Below are 19,663 nucleotides of genomic sequence, written 5' to 3'. Positions count from 1 at the left end.
GACTGATCTATCTCCATGCAGTGTCTGGGAATGATTATTCTTTTTAGGATGCTTCCATAAAGTAAGATCGATATAGAGACTTGAATTCTGTGTGATAGTCTTGGCCATTTCTTAGTCCTTGGAATGTTTCGGAATTACAGCTTGCTCCAAATCTTCCCATTTATTGGGGAGGTAGATGGGAACAAGCATAGGAGGATTGTGAACAAGAATGAAGGATTGTGACAACTCTGCAAAGCTCTCTAGTGTCTTAGATTACAGGCCTGCATCATGATGTCCTACTTTTCTTTCAAGTTCTTAGCAAATCTATTTTGACCCATCTCCCTAACAGAATTTCATAGTTTCCCACTTGAGGGAAATTGAAGAGCCTGGACATGGGGGGCTAATCTGGACTACATAACCATACCCTTTGTTAAAATCAAATCAAATGGAGAGGTTCAGAATTCATCACCACAAATGCCAGCAGTTTTCATTTCCCTGGTGAATTGATGAGCAGAAAATTCCTTTCTGGCCTGCTCTTCGGAGTCACATCGTCTGCCCTGGCTTTAGCAATCACCTTTATACTGACCATTCTCACTCAGCTCTCTCGTTTGGATGAACTCCAGGGCTCTGTGTCCCATTGGCACTTACAATGAGTCTGCCTCTTCATCTCAGCCTCATCGTCTTCACCTGCTTCATCTCAACAGTTTGACTTACTGTTTACCCTACCCCTAGCTTCCCCCAACCAAATTCTTTTAAGTCAAATCTGTCTTAGCTGGGTTTTCTGTTGCTATGATAAACGCTGTGACCAAAAACAGCTTGAGGAGGAAAGGGTTCCTTTTGCATACACTTGAACTTCGAAGTTCAAGTCAGAGCAGGAACTGAAGCAGAAGCCATAGAATTGTGATTAGGTGGTTCGATTATACCAGCCAGGACCACCTACCCAGGGTGCCCCTGCCCACAGTGGGCTAGGGTCTCTCACATCAATCATTAATCAAGAAAATGCCCCATAGGCATGCCTATAGGCCAGTCTGTTGGAGGCAGTTGAGGCACCATCTTTGACTCCTCCCCCCAGTACCCTTTGAGTGACACCAAATTAGTAAGTTTACCTCCTAAATACTTCCCAAGCATTCATACCTATTCCGACTACTCCTGTCTTCATGCAGGTTCAAAAGCTGGCTTCATCTGTGCCCACTCCTTCCCCCAAGGCATAGCATAGCTTTTTTCTGACATTACTATGTAGCCCCATTGCTTCTTCAAACTTTTCTGGAATTTTCAAGGGCCTCAGCATAGGCTAGCCCCTCAGAAACAGCTGAGCCTCAGGTCTTATTGTTCCACTCTTGCTACCTGAAATGTCTAAAGATATCTCCTTCAGCTTTCTCAGAAGGTAGTTAGGAAAACGTCTCTTGGAAGCATCCTTGGAAGATGTTTTTGTATCGATCTGTCCAAACTGTTGTCTTCATATTTACTTTTAAAAGAACATGTCCAATAGTGTTTCTGCTTTTCCAAAGAAATGTGAATTCTTTCTCTTAATGTGTGTGAATGTTTTGCCAGCATGTATGTATGTGCATCATGTGTGTGCATATTCTGACCTGCAGAAATCAGAAAAAAGGTGTTGGCTTCCCTAGTAGTGGAGTTTTAGATGATTGAGCTGTCGTGTGGTGCAGCCAGGCCTCTAAGTCTCTGAGCCCGCCACTCTATCCCTGAAACACACGTTCTTTGAGGGCTGACTGGAAAGAGCCAGCCTAATTCTGGACACCATGGCCCTGTTGGAACAAAGACAGTTGACTGGGTTGGAAGATTCCGGGGCAGATCTTAGCTTTGTTTCTGTAGTTCTCCATGGTTCTGAGCACTTGGCCTGCTGAGATGACAGTCTCATTTGATAGGTTTCAGGTAAAGTGGAAAAAAAATATTTTTCGAGGCGGAATCTAGAAGGAACTGGCCCTTCTCAGAATGTGAGGCCTTCATTAGTAAGTCCTTAAGTCTCCTGAGTGCCATGAATTGCCACACTTGTAAGCAAACAACAAAATAGCTGAAAATTAGACACAGCTCTAGGCCATTTAAAACAATGAGAAGCCGGGAGGTGATGGCACACGCCTTTAATTCCAGCACTCAAGGAGTGCAGAGGCAGGCTGATCTTAGCATGAGTTTGAGGGGAGCCTAATCTACAGAGTGATTTCCCAGACAGCCAGGGCTACACACAGAGAAACCCTATCTGGAAAAACCAAACCAAAACCAAAACAAACAAACAAAAAAAACAACTGAGAAATCACCAGGTGTGGTGATGCAGACCTTTAGCCTCAGCATTTGGGAGGCAGAGGGAGAACCAGATGGATCTCTGAGTTCAAGGCCAGCCTAATCTACAAAGTGAGTTCCAGAAAAGAAAAACAAAAACAAAACAACAAAAACCACTGAGAACTCATTAGTCTGTTGGTCACTTGTTTTGGTTGGCAGGGGGCTGGTCCAGCATGCTCAGAGTCCTGAGTTCCATAGCAGCACTGTGTAAACCAGCGTGGTGTCCCACATCTATAACCACATCATTTAGAAGGTGGAGGGAGAAGGATAAGCTCAAGGTTATCCTCAAGCTACATACTGTTGGAAGTTGTCCTGGGATACATGAGACCTTGTCTCAAAACAAACAGGGCTGGACTGGCTGCTCTTGCAGAGAACAGAGGTTCAGTTCCCAACACCCACATGGTGGTTCACAACCACCTGTAACTATTACAAGGATCTGATGTTCTCTTCTGGCCTCCGAGGCTCTTGAGTGCATGGTGTACATGCACACAGGCACACATAAGTATGAAGAAAGTATTAAAAATTAGAAGTCATTAGTGTCTTAATTTATAGTCTGAAGAATTACTTATCCTCAAACTACATATAAATGATGTCTATTTGTGATTATTACTCAAAAGTCATATTCCAAGGAGAGTGAGTCAGTACTAAAGAAATCCTTGAAGTAGGCAGTGCTTTGGGAAGAGAATTAGGCAAAGCTGCCACAGCCTCTCATTCAGCCCTCCCAAAGCAAATGATCTTAGAAATAAAGCCTGTCAGCCAGGCAGTGGTGGTGCATGCCTGTAATCCTAGCACTCAGGAAGGCAGAGGCAAGCAGATTTCTGTGAGTTCAAGGCCAGCCTGGTCTACAAAGCAAGTCCAGGCCAGCCAAGGCTACACAGAGAAACACACTATCTTGAAATAAAGCCAGTCACAGTTATTTCCTGTGATAGTGTGGTAAGGAGATGCTAGCAACGAAGCCTGGGGTCTCACATCCAAATCAAGGGCTCTGTCACAGAGTTCTGCCGCACCCTCAGCTAGTTATATTTAAGTGCATATTCACACACTGGTTTGTTCATTTAAAATATCTCTGTGTGTGAGGTGGAGAGGTAGAGACAGAGAGAGAAAAAGAATAAATGGGAAAGGTGGGTTATACTGCCATGGTATACATGTGGAGGTCAGAGGACAACCTGTCCCTAGGCATCCAGTGGCCATTTTTCTTGGGTTCTGCACATCCCAACCTTTTCTTCAAGTCCTTACTGCAGTAGCCAATAGAAGAATTCTGGTTTCCACCTGCAGTAAGCAGCTGTCCAACACTCAGGACTCTGTGTACTCACACTTTTTAATGTGCAGTGATGCAAGCCAGTGGCTGGGGGCTCGATGAGAGAGAACGCATGCTTAGCATGGCTGTAGCCCCAGAGCTATCCCCAGGTTGGGAGGGAAGGATAAAGTACAGTTGCAGGTGAGCCGCTGCTCTCTTTCATATGTGTCTAACTTATAAATCGCTTTTCCCTACTTCGGATTAGAACACTTGTTTTTACCATCCAGATTTAAGAACTTGAATATGCCATAGTTAACATGGAAGTCTTCATCTTCGATTATGCAAGAAACTCCTGCAACGTGGGAGGAGGGTCTTGGTTGTTACTTAATCTATTATCTTGCCAGTTTAGTGCAGCTAACTAACTCTCACCATCCTTATAAGAACTGTTCAAAGTGCGTTCATTAATGTTTCCAGTTGGCACAACCCTGAGTCATTAGTACTGTCTACTTCATGGTTCACAGATATTCAAAAGTGCCATCAATAGATAGGTTTTCTGACTTTAAACAGTGTAAACGTGAGGCATATGTTTGGGACAGGTCTTATACAGCCCAGACTGGCCTCAAGCTTGATATGTAATTGAGGATGACTTTGATTAGGTCCACCTGCTTCTACCTCCTGATTAGGCAACCAACAACAGTGCCTTCCTGTCTGTCTCTTGCAGCGAGAGGGTCTCTGGGAGAAGGGATGCAGCAGGATGCAGAGGTGGACGGACATGAACAGGCACAGGGAGGTAAAGAATGGGCCAGCTGACAGTCTGCCCAGCTAAAAGCTTAAGCTATAATAAATATTGAGTCTCTGTGTCGTTACTTAACCTCTGGTGGGTCCAGAAAGTCCCACTATAGTCCCTCCCTGCTTTCTCTCCACCATGAGGTAAGTCATTCACCTCACCAGCTTCGCACTAATTACTGTCATGTTGGGCCTTCCCATGTGCACATCCCAAAGTGTGTTAGACGATTGTGGATCTCTGAAAATGACCCAAATAAATCCTCCTGTAAGTTGTTTTCTGAAGAAAGGTGACTAACACAGTGTGTGCACATTTTCTTGGAAGAATGTGAGCGGCTCTGTGACGCTTCACTCCTGCTCAACATCACCTGGTACGGGCGGCCTCCCTCTAAATGGCTCAGTTTTCCCCCTTTCTTTTCAGGTAGTAGGTAGGGTCACTATGGCTGTTTCATTTTGTAGTACTGGGGTTGAAGCCAGAGCCTTAGGGTGCTAGGCCCTGAAGCACATCCCCAGCCTAAGACCAGAAATCTTCTGACCCTTGAGGTGTTTGGGAGTGTACTTAGTGTCATTCTAAAATGGAATTATGTATTATGCCACAGCAGTTTTTTTAACATACAGGGCGTGTGTGTGTGTGTGTGTGTGTGTGTGTGTGTGTTTGTGTGTGTTTGTTTGTACAGGTATGCAGGTGTTCATGGCCCGTGTTCATGCAAGAGACCAGAGATCACTGGATGTCTTCTTCCATCATTCCTCTGTTCTCTTGAGGCAGGGTCTTTTCTGTACTTGGAGCTGTTCTTTGGCTACATTGGTGACATAGCAAACCTCTGTCTTTGCCAACTCCTCCCCAACAAGTGGCAGTCCTGCCCAGTTTCTTACATGGGTTCTGGGATCTAGACTCAGGTTGTCTGCCCAGCAAGCGCTCTTACTCTGAGCCATCTCCCTAGCCCTCACTTTCTTTGTTTAATGTGCATTGGTATGTGGCCTGCATGTATGTTTGTGAAGGTGCCAGATCTCTTGGAATTGGAGCTACAGACAGTTGTGAGCTGCCGTGTGAATGCTCAGAATTGAGCTTGAGTCCTCTAGAAGAACAGTCAGTGCTCTTTGTCACTGAGCCGTCTTTCCAGCCCTCACCATGTTAACTTTTTACATGCATGTTTGGTTTACTATATACAAGTGAAGATAAAAGCCAAACCTAGACTTTTGTTCAGAGACAAACTTTTTCTGGCATATTTCTCAATTCTTGCTATGCCTTTTCCAAATCTAGTTAGGATTACACTGTACAGTGACCTATATGTCTACTTAATCATACTGTTCTCACTAAAGCTAGCTCTGTAAGCTAGGGGTTCATAATTCCATGGACTCCATATGAATAAGGCCCAAAATTCACAGGAAGAAAACAAAGCACTCAGGCACAGATTAACTCCTCTTTTGATCCTCACCAGTTCCCACAGGGAGTGACTGATGGGTGTCAATAGTAGTCTGTCTGGAGGTGTGCTGCATCCTGCCATGCCCCACTATCATGAAGACCTGTGCTCTCCATATGTTTGTTTCCCAGTGGCCTGCCTGTCCCAGCCACCAAAACAGCTCATTTGGGCTGCTGATGGCACAGGCACAGTCCTCACTGCCTGATGAACTGAGAGGGTTGCTGCTCTTGTGCTTCTCTGTCCCCAAACACTCACTTCCAGTGAGCTCATTTCCCACTGAGACCCTCTGCCTCCTCCCAGGTCCTCCTCCTCACACTGCCTCTGGACAGTGAGGCTCTTGCCTTCCTGGACATTCCCTGACCTTCATGTTGGGTGTTACAGGCAATTTTAGGCTTTGAACCTAAATGTGTGTGTGATAAAACCCTCCCTCCTGTTTCTGTTCCTGTGCTGTGAGCACTTGAAGAAAGTCAGGAGAGAGAATAAAGAGTGAAAGATGAAACTTGATGTCAGACTCCTGCAGAGGGGGCTGCGTGAAAAGAGCATTTCAGCTGTGACATCCATGAACCAGAGAGAGGGACTGAAGCCTGCTTCTGGGAGCCAGGTGATCAGAGGAAGACCAAGCCCCTCCCTGCCTGCAGCTGTGTTGCTCGGGGTTCTCTCCCCCACTTTCTTGCCCCTTGCTGGCTTCACCCTTGTTCCCTACCTCTGTGCACTCTGTCTCCCTGCCTCTCTCCTCTCCTCAGGTGCTGTCTTCTCTCCAGTCCCTCCTATGTCTTTCACCCTGCCCCACTTCCTCCTCCTTAGTAGAGCATTAGTGTATAGATTTCACACGTGTCCTATTTCTCCGTTATGGCTTCATGTGTTATTAATAGTGCCAATAGATGAGCTGTGCCCTGGAGCTTTCCCCCTCCCCCCAAAAAATATTCCAGCATACGTAATACTTTTTTTTTTTTTTTTTTTTTTTAACTTGCAGGCTTTTAATTGATTTTGACTTGTGTAGAAAGCCCAGTTCTCTGAGCCAGGGCAGAGAGCTCTCAGGGCACCCTGAGCAGTTGCTCACCTGGCCCTCGCCTGTCCTGCCTGCATTCTCCCTGCCCCCACCCACTGCACCAGCCTGAAACCTGGAGCTGAGCCTTTGTCCTGCGGTGTAGAGGAGTCTTGTTGGCCCCTCCCTTTCCCCTACGGCCGGATCTAAGTCCCCTTCTTTCAAACATCTTTTGGGGTGCAGATACTGGCAGGGTGACACTTTCTAAGTCTCCTCAGTCTGCAGGTTCCTTATGAACTGGATTCTATCCAACATGCTGTGAGCCTTACGGCCTGCCACAGGCCATCAACAACCTTCCTGCCATGTTTTCTGGACCACACACTCACGGTTTCCTGAGCCATTCCTAACTAGGGTGAGGTGCCCTGTGTCCCTGCCCTCCCCCAGTCCCCCCTAGCCGCCACATACACTGCTCTGTCACCTCTAGAATCAGGGTAGTCCCTTCTCCCACTGGAACACCCAGAAAGCACTGCCCTACCAGCACTGGACAGGCCCAGCCTCCCAGTCCCTGCTTCCCCACTCCACCCATTTCCTCAATGTAGCACTTGTGTTTATTGGGCACTTTCTCCAGGGTCTGCTGCACAGAGCTGCCCTGTTATTGACAAGTAACAGACTGAGATACAGGGAGGATGTGCCCAGCTGCCAGCACCATATGGATGCTGAACCAGGTGCACAGTTGCTGTAGGCGTTTCAGCCCCACCTCAGGAACCAGCTTGCATAAGAGCAGGCCCGGCTGCCACTTCCTGCTTTAAATTGAGCCTGTAATACTGAGGTGGCTTTAAGAAGGCACGTCTTCTGTGTTCAAGGTTCTGCAAACAGCAGGATTCCATCCAGGAAGTCCTCAGCAGGCTGGGGCCTGGCTTGCTGATGTCACTCACTGACCTGACGGCAGATTTGCATGCTTTCATTGTGGGCAAAGGCTCAACTCTGTCCCCTCTGGGTCAGTTCTCTGCTGACTGTGAAAGTAGTCAGGGTTGTTTTGGAGTGTGCTAACTATCCAGGAAGCTGGTAGTGAGGCCCACCCCTGACAGGTCAGTGGGGCAGATATGACAGGCTATGACCAAGCAATTCTCATTGTCAGCTCTCCTGTGTCTGTTTTTAAAATGACCAACCATAAAGTTTGTGATAAAGATGAGGAGTTAACTGGGACAAAGACCAGATGGTGAAAAGGAAATGGACACCACAAGGCAGAGAACAGCCCCGCAGCCTGGGCTTGGAGGGCTTCTGGACTTTTCCATCTGCCTGTGACCAAAAATGCAGCAGAGGACCCAGCTGGGCCAGGAGACTTAGGGTGCCAGAGCCCTGCAGCTGCCTATATTCCGACCGTGCTAAGGAAAAGGCACATTTGGTCGCCCTGACTTCCCTAGGGCCTGCAGCCCTGTAAGGAAGCTCTCCATCTGCCTTTTCAGTGCCACTTAGCCTGGAAGCTGGAAAAAGGGGATGGGCCCTTCCTACCTCAGCCTCTAATGACAGGTGAACACAGAGGAGCTTGGCTGGGCCTTGACCTTATAACTTTGGTGGCAGGAACCTGGATGCTGGTAGCTAACGGAGCCCCTGTCCAAAAGTCTCAGGACCAGAAAAGCCCTGGTATAACTCAGGTATACCAGGTATAAAGACCTAGGAACTCGGGAGTGCTGGGGTAAGTCTGGATTACAAGGCCAGCAGGCCTGAGTCCTGACATCATGGCAGCAGAAGGAAGACCTGTGTCTGTTCTGAATGCTGAGCCTGCCTGGGAGGGCAGGGCCACCCTAGAGACACAAGACACACCCAGAACAGAGCTCCACCAGCTTTCTAGGGATTCCTAATCCAGGCAAGCCCATACTGACAAGTCTTGCTACATGGCTTTGGGCAAATGACCCAAAGTCTTGAGTCCCAGCAAGTAAGCAGTTCTAGTTGTCAAGGGGACTGTGAGAACAAAGCTGGGTAGCTTAGGAAAAGCCCCTTGGCTCCAGAGCATTTCTAGGAAGCACCGGGATGTAAGAAGAGCTCTGGCTCACAACAGAAGACCAAATTCTGCTAGTCTCTGGTACTCACTGCACTGCCCTTGAGCTTGAACTTATTTACGGTGTCTGTGAAGATACTTGGACGAGGGCAGGGGCCAAGGCTCATCAGCTGCTTCTGTGAGGATCCTCTCCAAGCCCCTAAAGGACAGGCCCACCTCTAATCTGTGCCCTGCCAGAGCCTGGTAGAGCTCAGAGTTAGCAGCCAAAGGGACCAACTACTGGAGGAAACCAGGCCCAAGCCAGTAGTTTTACTGAGGGGCTAGATATCTCTTATTGGACAGAAGAAACAGCCAAATTTAAGCCATCCAGAATCTGTCCGTGTATTAGGCTATCCTTTTCCACCCTTAACAATGTCTATGCAAACCAAAGCATGTGCACGTGCGTGCAGGTGACAGGATGCCAGAAAAGGCGTTAATCCCCTGGGCCTAGAGTTAGCATAGGCTAGCAGCTGCTGACCATACAAGTTTTCTGAAAAAAGCAATATATGTCTTGTTCAGCCATCTCTCCAGGCCCAGCAAGATGACCTTGATCTTCCTGCCTCCACCTCCCAAATTCAGTGAGCAGGGGTGGAAGAAGGGTAGATTTGGTTGGGAGTGGGATTAATTGTGTCTCCCTGGAAAGCTCTCTTCTGTGTAACAGTGGGGCAGACTGTCCCTGTCAGGAATTGGGTTTTCACTCTCTAAGTTGAATTTTCGAAGAGTACATCAATCCTACCTACTCTGCCTGATATTCCCCACGGCCACCTGGGAACAGAAACCACAGTGGGCAATCCAGAGGTCTGGGTGCTCCTGGATCTGCTACCAGATAACTGTTCATGTGGTCTTGAAGAGGTCACTTGCCTGAGATTCTGTGCTCCCAACTCCCATCCCAACCCTTACAGCACCACAGCAGCCCAGCATCATCCTCAGTCTCCGCCCCTAGTAGCCTATGCATGCTGCAGTCTCCAGAACAGGAGAAACAGTACCAGACCTGTGGGAAGACCAGTCCAAGTGTGGCCCATGTGGTGGTGGGCCCATCACTCCTCTCACTGGTGCCCCAAGAGCACCAGTCCAGGAGAGAGGCTGCCCCACCGCTGTGGGGCACAGGCTTCAGGTACGTGCTGTTTTATGGGAGCCCACAGACAGGAAAGTGGAAGACGTGCAGCTGGCTGTCTGGAGGCCAGCTATAACGTGGATGGGCACACTGCTCTCCAAAGGGCACTTCCAGGCTCCCTCTACGGAAAGAGCCTCTGTGGACACCAAGATAATGGAGGGTGTAGACCACAGAAGCAAGCTGCCTGATCAAGGAAGATGAGGATTGAAGCCGGAATTGTCCTCACGTGGGAGGGGCAGAAGCCTGCTGGAGGAGGGGACATGGGCACAAAGGCTGCTAAGTGAACCAAGCAGCCCAGTGGGACAGCCTCCGTTCGGCTTGGGCGATCAACCCCTGGAGCATCCAGCCTGGTAGACATTTTCCGAAAAGCCAGGAAGTGGGTGGTAGGCTTCTTCCACTGACTGCGTGGCCGCTGTGCAGAGCTAGCCTCCTGAAGAGTATCCTGAGCAGGGCCTCCTGCCTGTTGGGTGGGAAAGGTCGGATGGAAGTGGAGGGCATAAGAGGATGGTGAGTGAAACTGTCTAGGGCCAAAAGTTGAAGGAAGAGTAAGAACTGAGCCCTGAAAACCTAGCTGGGGTACCATGGGGTGGGGGGCCATGGGAAGTCTTGATGCCCTGTGGAGGGTAGTTGAAAGGGATTGTAGGTCCCCTGATCTGGCCGTAGGATCCTTGGCAGTGAGCTCGCCTATCTAAGGGGTGCAGTCATAATGTCCCCAGAAGCTTCCCTCAGTACCCTGGGAAGAAGGCAGATCTGAATAGAACTCTTTATCAGCTCCCTGGAAGGAAACCAAAGGTGAGTGAACATTTTCTCAATGTCCCCAGTGTACACAGAACACCCATTATAGGGACCCATGGGGACCCATGGCCACAGCTTCTCTAAAGCCTTGGTATCGGACAGTATTTTTTTTTTTTTGCTTTGTTTTGTTTTGTTTTGTTTTGTTTTTTGAGACTTTTTTTTTCCTGTGTAGCCTTGACTGTTCTGAACTCGCCTTCAGACCAGGTTAACCTCAAACTCACAGAGATCCCTTAAGTGCTGGGATTAAAGTTGTATGCCACCATGCCCAACTTTATTCTCTTTCTCTCTCTCTCTCATATGTGTATGTTTGTGTGTGCACATGCATGAGAGAGCCCACAGATGCCTAAGAGCTACAGGTGGTAGGAACCAAAACCCAGGTCCTCTGCAAGATCAATAAGTGCTCGTCAGCCATCTCTTGAGCAAAACATTTTTTTTAAGTGTGGGAGAAGCCTTGCCCACAAGCCTGACAACTGGCCTTCACGGTGAGTCTCCTGAGTGCTGTGCTGGGTATGCCCCCTATGTGGTTTGGTTTTTTGAGACAAGTTTCTCTGTGTAGCAGAGCCCTATCTGTCCTAGACTTTCTTTGTAGACCAGGCTGGCCTTGAACTCACAGAGATCCACCTGCCTCTGCCTCCCGAGTGCAGGAGAGACGGTTCAGTGGTTAAGAGCTCTTGTAGAGGACCCATGTTCCGGGTCGGCTCAGAGCTGTCCGCAACTTCAGTTCCGAGGGATCCAGCACCCTCTTCTGGCCTCCTCCGGCTTCTGCATGCACATGTGTGGGTAAACGCATGCCCAAGTACACAACATACTTTAAAAATAAGTTAAGCCCTTCAGCAGACATCACTGATGGGTGCATTCGGCACTGTGCCAAGGCCCTTTCTTCCTCACAAGAGGCTGGAAGGAACAATATGGGTTCCAGATAAATAGACTGGAGTTTTGATTCCCCTGTGAGGACAGGGCAGGAGGTGGGTGGTGTGGAGGCTTACCAGCCGAGCCCTTATCTTTCAAAGGCAGGCAGTTATTGATAACTTCTCGGAGTGAGTAATTGATAACTGTTATGGCAAGTCTTTTAAACCATGAGATAAGAGGACCGGGAGATGGCTCCCGGAGTAAAGTGCTTGAGGGCGGTGTGGGAGGAGATCCCTAGCACCCACAGCAAAACCAGGCTTGGTGGAACACGTCTGTAACTCCAGTGCCGGGGGGTAGGGGAGGAGACAGGCAGCTCCGGAGGCTAGAGGGTTCAGGAAGAGATAGTGTCTCCAAACCAAGTGGGAAGCGATTGAGGAAGATACTCAGCATTAACCAAGTCCACCCACATACAGCTGTGTGTATGCAACATCTGTACCTCACCCACACATGCATGTAACTGTACATACAGATACAAAAAAATGTGTGCCTGAACCCAGCATGGTGCCACAAGCCTGTAATCCTATCACTTGGGAGGCTAAGGTCAAGGGTCAGGAGTTAAAAACCAGTTTGGGTTGCAAAGCAAGACCTTATCTCAAAAACAGGGCAATGTGGGGGTGTTGGGTGTATCTCACCAGTAGAATGCTAAAGTTCAAATTATGACCCCACCACCAAAACCAAAATAACAACAAAGTGTGTGCCTATCACTAGCCTCAATGAAAAAAAAAAAGCAAATAGAGAAATAAAATGGATTAAAAAAAATGAAATACTCTGGATTTCTCTGAACTCATCTCTGAGACTGTGACACCCCTGCAGCCGGGAGTAGAAAGCCCGATACATGCAGAGGGTCCAGCCTCCCATGGGTAGTCTTGAAGACAGCTAACTTTCAGCTGTTACTGAAGGCAGTAGCAGAGGAAGAAGAGGAAGAAGCCAATGTTAACCGCTCGTGAAACTGAAAGGCTCGTCACACGTCTGATCTTCACCTCACCAGCCGGTCCATGGAAGCCCCCAGCTCAGGGTCAGTCAGCCTGCAGTGTTTGCGAGCCCAGGGAGGGGGTGTTCTGCCACCTTAAGGTGGTCAGGCCTGGGACTGAGACAGACTCCGGGTTTGGCCTCAGAGGAGCTGCAGGGCAGGGCTGAGCCAGCCAAGGAGTATGGAAAGTAGGATGCGGTGGGGCTACCCAGGGGTTTGCAATAAGGAGACTGGCGCTCAGGAGAGCTGAGTTCTGATAGGGACCATCTGGTCAGGGTGCCGGCAAACACCGGTGGCTGTCCCAGGTGTCCTCCACCGTCCTCTCTTCCAACCCACGCCTGGGCCCTGGCCCTTCTGGTTTCGTCCTCATTGTCTTTCAGCGCAACTCTAGGCTCTCAGCTGACTGGTATGGAGGTTCCCCCACACCCCTAGAACTGTTACCAGGCAGTCCAGCCTAAGGATCCAGGCCGGCCATCAGCCTGTGGGAACCTCCACTGTCTCCCCAGGTGTTAGTTAGTTTCTGTTAACTGGACAAACCTGGGAAAAGGGACTCTCACATGGCCTCCTTCAGAACGGCCTGTGGGCACGTCTTAATTGATGTAGGAGGACCCTATCTCTAGGCAAATGGGCCCGAGCTGTATCAGAAATCAAGCTGAGCAAGGTAGTAATCAGCATTCCTCCACGGTCTCTGCTTCAGTTCCTGACTCCAGTTTCCAGCTTGAGCTCCTGTCTTGGCGTCCCTCCATAATTGACATTAACATTAATTGACATTAACCCCGCCAGGTTGCTTTCGGTCAGTGTACGTTCTCAGCACGAGGACAGCTAACCAGGACCGCAGGAAATGTGCCTGGGCGTTGACATCAGCCCGCAGCTCGGGTTGTAGCTCTGTGTCCCTACACAGTTCCTATTGCATACTAGACCCTCTACCTGAAGAGGGGACAGCGCTGTCGCGGGGACCGAAGAAAACCTAAGCACTCACAGCGCGCCCCGCCCAGCGTGCAGAGAGCGAGCTACCGCACGCGAGAGCGGAGCAGAGGACCGAGGCCTGAAGGCCGCTGCATTGCTCCGCCTCTCTCTTGCCACGTGATCGGGTTGGCCAATCCCTGCGCGGGGCGGTCCGGCTGCTCCAGAGGCTCTGTGTTCCGGGTCCTCGGGCCGCAGAGAAAGCGGCCAGCAGGGGGCGTCACGAGGCCGCGGCACGTGCGCGCATTCGAAGTGACGCGTCCGCGGGCTCTTGCCGTCGCAGTCGGCCCGCCTCGTTCGAGTTTGCACGCGGCGCGGACACTGGGGACGAGGCTTCCCGGCCGCGAGGCAGCTTGAGGTTGAGGACGCGGAGACGGCTGGGCCGCGCGCCTGTCCGTCCTCAGCTGGCCGTGGCCCTGCCCAGGACGGGTGCCCTTTGAGGCCAGCCCTCACCTCTGAAAACGAGTGCGTCTCAGCGTTCAGGGAAGGGACCCACGCTGAGCACGGCTTTGGGGGACAGGGTCGGAAAGGAGTGGGTTCGGAGAGCCACACGTCCTGGAGGCCATGGCTGGTCACGAATGGGAACTGGCCGGGACTCCTCTGGATCATGGCTGCCATCCTGCAAGAAGCTCGGAAGGTCGTGGAGAGTCACCTCAACTTTCGTTTACTTCAGTATAATTTGTATTTCAGTCCCTTCTCCTCTGACTAGTTCAACTCTTTGCTTATATTTTTTAAAATATGTATTTTCTTTTAGGTGTATGGGTGTTTTACCTGCATGTCTGCATCATGTGCTTTACAGTGCCTGTGGAGGCCAGAAAGATGATGTTGGATCCCCGGAATTGGACTTACAGACGCTTGAGAGACACCACGTAGGTGCTGGGAATCAAACCCTGGCTCTCTGCAAGAAGAGCAACAAGTACCCTTAACGTCAGAGCCATCCCTCTAGCCCCATTATCAGTCTATTTTTAATTGATTTATTCATTCTGTTTTAGCCTCTCTTTTTCCTCCCTACATGTTTTGTTTTTATATATGTGTCTGCTTGTTTTTGTGTGCGCGTGGGTTCAGGTGCCTGTGGAAGTCAGACAAGGGTTTCTGACCCCTTGGAGCTGAAGTTAGAGGGGTTGGGAGCTGCACGGTGTGCTGGGAATGGAACTGGGGTCCTCTGCAGCAGCAGCAAGTGCTCTCACAGTGATCCACCTCTCCGCACCTATTGCTGCTTTTGACAGAAGGTCTCTGTAGGGAAGTTCACCTGTGACCCTCCTGCCCGTGCCTCCAGAGTGCTGTCACCACTCTGCCTCTGTTTACTTCGTACTGGTTATTTGTTTTTGTTTGGTTTTAGTTTGTTTTTTCTTTTTCGAGACAGAGTTTCCCTGTGAAGCCCTGTCCTGGCTCCCTCTGTAGACCAGGCTGGTCTCAAACTTAGAGATCCACCTGCCTCTGCCTCCCAAGTGCCAGGGTTAAAAGCATGGGCCACCACTACCCAGCCTTTCTTTCTCTCTTAGATTTATTTTTTATTTATATAGCATTCTGCCAACATGTGTGCCTGCAGCACCAGAAGAGGGCACCAGATCTCAGTATAGGTGGTTGCTGGGAATTGAACTCAGGACATCTGGAAGAGCAGCCAGTGCTCTTAACCTCTGAGCCATCTCTCCAGCTCCCTTTCTTTCTTTCTTTCTTTCTTTCTTTCTTTCTTTCTTTCTTTCTTTCTTTCTTTCTTTCTTAAGCTTTATTTTTATTTTTTTTATCTTTCTTAATTTTCTTCTGTTTTATTGGTTTGTTTTGTTGATTTTTCCCCTTGTCAAGTTAGATATTTAGTTTCACTCATCCTTATTAATAAGTATCAAAAGCTATGTATTTCCCTCTGAATACTGCCTTAGTTGGACACCTTAAGTTTTGTGTAATATTCCAATTGTTGTTTTCTAGATATTCTGAGATTTCACTTGATTTCCCATCTGTTGCAATAGTAATTTAAGAGGCTTAAAATTTGCAGGTTGTAAGGTCTTTCAGTTTTTAATTCTGTCATCAATTTCTGATTTGATTTCCTTAGTGATTAGAGAGTAGTCTTGTCTATTTTCTGTAATTTTTATTTTTTAAAAACTGCATTTATGGCTAGTAGTATGGCTCAGCGGGTAAAGGTGCTGGCTGAGAAGCCTGACAATCTGAGTTCAATCCCTGGAAGCCACGTGAAGGTGGAAGGAGAGAGTCATGTGCACAGGGTTGACCTCTGACCTCTACGCAAGTGCCACACACAGGGTGCACACACACAATAAGTCAATCAGCTGTGGTTCTCGGGAATGGCTTACTGTGTGGTCCATGTTTGGGAAGGTTCATCTGCAATCGTGAAATCTTTTTAAGTTTTATTTTTATATGTGTGTGTGTGTGTGTGTGTGTGTTTGTACACACCTGCAGCAGCCAGAAGTCTTCACTTCAGATGAAGATACTCTGGAGCTGGGGTTACGGGTGTTTGTGAGGTGATAAGAGGGAGCAGCAGGAAGCCTACCTAACCACTAAGCCATTTCCCCAGCCCACTGGTGTAGTCTTTAAATTTTTTTTTAACTGGTTGTGATGGTACACGCTTTTAGTCCCAGCACTTGGGATGTAGAGGCAGGAAGACTTTGAGGCCAGCCTGGTCTCCACAGGACAGCCAGGGCCACATAGGGGGACACTGTCTTAAAAAAGGTATTTTTTTTTTTTTTACATTTAAAAACATTATTATTTACTGCTTCTAGGCCACTGTGTTCATATAGCAGTCAGAACATGACTTTCAGGAGTATAGAGGGCCTGTGGATAGAGCTCCATGTTTTCATGCTTGATGGACGTGCCTTTACTCACTGAACCACCTTGCTCACCCAGTGTGCAATCTTGTTTTGAAAAAACATTTAGCGAGGTGTGGTGGCTGAAACACCAACATGTATATACATATACATACATACACACACAAACACACGTGTGCGCACACACACACACACACACACACATATATTTATTTAACGATGGGGGCCCATACACATGTCACAGCACTCAACATAAAAGGGTCAGAGGAAAACATGTCAGAATCAGTGGTCTCTTTCTACCGTTCAGGTCACAGAGGTAGAACTCAGGTCTCAGGTTTCACGATGAGCTATTCTACCTGTTAAGCCTCCTTGCTGGCCGTCATGCAGTCTTTTTACTAGAACAGAGACTCTTATTGATGAAAATTGTTTTAAATAATAACATTACCAGCACTAAGGGAGGCAGAAGCAGGTGGAGCTCTGTGAGTTTGAGGCCAGCCTGGTCTACAAAGTGAGTCCAGAACAGCCAAGTCTACACCCTGTCTTGGGGGAAAAAATACATTAATAGGTAATTTCTAATCTTATTTTTAAACTTTTACTATTTTTATTTATTTAATGTGTGTGTAGTACTCATGCCACAGTGTATGTGTGGAGGCCAGAGGACAGCTTGAAGGGGTTGGTTCTCCTTCCACCACACAGGTCCCAGGGATGGGATCTGTCTTGGGAGGCTTCTAGGCAATTGCCCCTACGTAATGAGCCATCTTCCTGGCCTTCTGATCTTATTTTTGTGTACACAATCTTTGAGGGGTTAATTAAAGCTCTTACTATGGGCGTTGCTGTATTCCACCCCCCACCCCTGTCACCCCTGTGTTCTTTTTGCTATCTGATCACAGCTGCTGTGCTATTTGTCACATGGTAGAGGCATCACATCCCCTTGGCCATTTGAGGTCATCTTGATCACAAAGGCTTATCCTGGCTGCATGTGACTTCTGCCTTCTGTTTGTTCACATCTGCCTGGTGTCTCTCACTCCAGACTTCTTTTCTCTCCTTCTCAGTCTTCCTCTTTAGGAGCATCTATGGCTGCCCATTGTAGTCACATGTGACTAGCTGCTGAATTATTTGAGAAATTTGCTTACTCTGGATGCATCTCTTTCCTTCTGACATCTTGGTGATTGCATTTATATTCTTTCTTTCTTTTTAATTTTCAGAGGCAGTTTTTTCCAATATGCCTTGTTTTAATGAGCACATGGTTCTTTGACTTGGCATCGTTATGCGTTGGTTTTGAAATAGTTTGTTGATACTATCTGACAGGACTTACTGAACTGTTCCTTCCCTTGGGGTGACTTTGTCACCAGGGAGCTGGCTCCATTCTCCTCCAGTTTCTGTTCCTGTAATGTCCCTACAGCAATATTGCAAGTGCCACCACTTGCTATTGCGACACCAGCATATTAGGAGACCAGGTGGATGGGTGTTTGTCTGCATGTTTGTACATCATGTTGATACCTGACACCCCAGGAGGCTAGAAAAGGCATTAGAACTCTGGGAACTGGAGTTAAAGATGCTTGTGAGCCACCCTGTGGATGCTGGGAATCAAACAGGTCCTCGGGAAGAGCAGCCAGTGCTCTTAACCACTGGAGCCGTCTCGCTAGCCCCGTCCTTAGTGTGTTTTTTTGCCAAGGCAAACATCCTGGAGCTGAAGATGGAATTGACAACTGCAGCTTCTGCTTTGGTACAAAATCACCCCAGCTACCCTTGGAAAGAGCCCCGAAAAACAAAGTTCCTGAAATTCTTAATCCTTTGTTTCCCTAGAGTATCTGTGATTCTAATTTCAAGCAGTCATCATACTTAGGTTTTTGTACTTAGATATGCCTTCTCTCCTTTCCTCCATCCTTCCCACAATGGAGTTTAAAGGAAGATGTCAGGGCACAATGCCTTACTTTCATACCACGCATGCAACTGGTAAATATGGTTATCTATCGTGTGTCCTTGCATCTAAGTGTAGTGCTGGGTTTCTTGCTTGTTGTTTTTTTTGTTGTTTTGTTTTGTTTTGTTTTGTTGTGGTTTTTTTGTTGTTGTTTTGTTTTGTTTTTGGTTGTTGCTTGGTATAGTTTTTAAATATTTATTTTATTTCTATTTACTTATGTATGTATGCATGCCCTTGGAGGCCAGAAGAGGGCACTAGTTCCCCTGAGCTGGAGTTACAGGTGGTTGTGAGCTGTCTGATGGTGCTGGAAGCTGAGCCCTCGTCCCCATAAAGAGCAGCAAGACTCTTAACCACTGAGCACATTCAGGAGTGCTCCTTGGATCCTTGTTTGGTGTTTGAAATAGGGTCTCTCTGTATAGCTGCTCTTCTGCTGTTCTCACACTGGGGATTCTCTTCTCTTGCTTCAGCTTCCAGTACTGGCATTACAGGTGTGCCCGGGTTTAAGATTCTCACTGTAGGAACTAGTGCAATGGCGTAGCAGGTAAAGACACTTATGTGGAACCCGTCCACCTGAATTGGACCCCTGGAAACCCATACACATGCACACACACATATCATACATACACATACCACACATATATACACACCAACCACACCACACCACATCATACATACACAAACCATACACACATACACATAACACATTAAATAAATAAATACAAATGCACACACACCACATGCATGTATACATACACATAGACCACACATACAGCACACTAAATCAGTAAATTAAAGTGCACAAATATGCACTCTTGCACACCACACACACAGTAAAATAAATTTAAGAGTCCCAGTTTAAGGTTCCCCACAGATGAAGTGATGGCTTTCTGACTGACAATGAAGCTGTTTTATCCCACAGCCCCTGAGTTGGAATTAGAAGGCATTATCGTTTGCTTCCTGCCAGGCCTTTCCCTGCCCAGGCAGTGAGGCCAACCAGTGGGGTCCCTGCCCTCCACTTGGTCCCCAGAGGAAGTATTTTCCGCATTTGCCATCCTGTCAGCTGGGTGGGAGGTGGAGCCTCCAGTCCAGTCAGCACAGGCTCACTGAGTAGGTGGATGGCTTCAGACCTGCCGAGCCATTTTTTCCTCCAGTACTTTCTGCAAACCTGGGCGTGGCTGGCTCATGCTCAAAAACAAACCATATTTTATATCATCTCATTAAAACATTCCCTCAGGGATGGAGAGATGGCTCAGCAGTTAAGAGCACTGATTGCTCTTTCAGGGACCTGGGTTCAATTCCTAGCACCCACATGGCAGTTCACAACTGTCTGTGCCTCTAAGAGATGGCACCCTCAGACAGATACATGCAGGCTAAACATCAATGCACATAAAGTAAAAATAAATAATTAAAAAAAATTCCCTGGAGGTAGGTAAGTTACACCCTGCCGACAGTATGGCTGCCTCAGTAAGACCTGCATGATGG

The sequence above is a fragment of the Meriones unguiculatus genome, chromosome 7 (genome assembly GCF_030254825.1).
Source record: "Meriones unguiculatus strain TT.TT164.6M chromosome 7, Bangor_MerUng_6.1, whole genome shotgun sequence".
In the NCBI taxonomy this organism is placed as follows: domain Eukaryota; kingdom Metazoa; phylum Chordata; class Mammalia; order Rodentia; family Muridae; genus Meriones; species Meriones unguiculatus.
The sequence above is the reverse complement of the archived record's forward strand: the minus strand, read 5'-3'. Positions refer to the sequence as shown.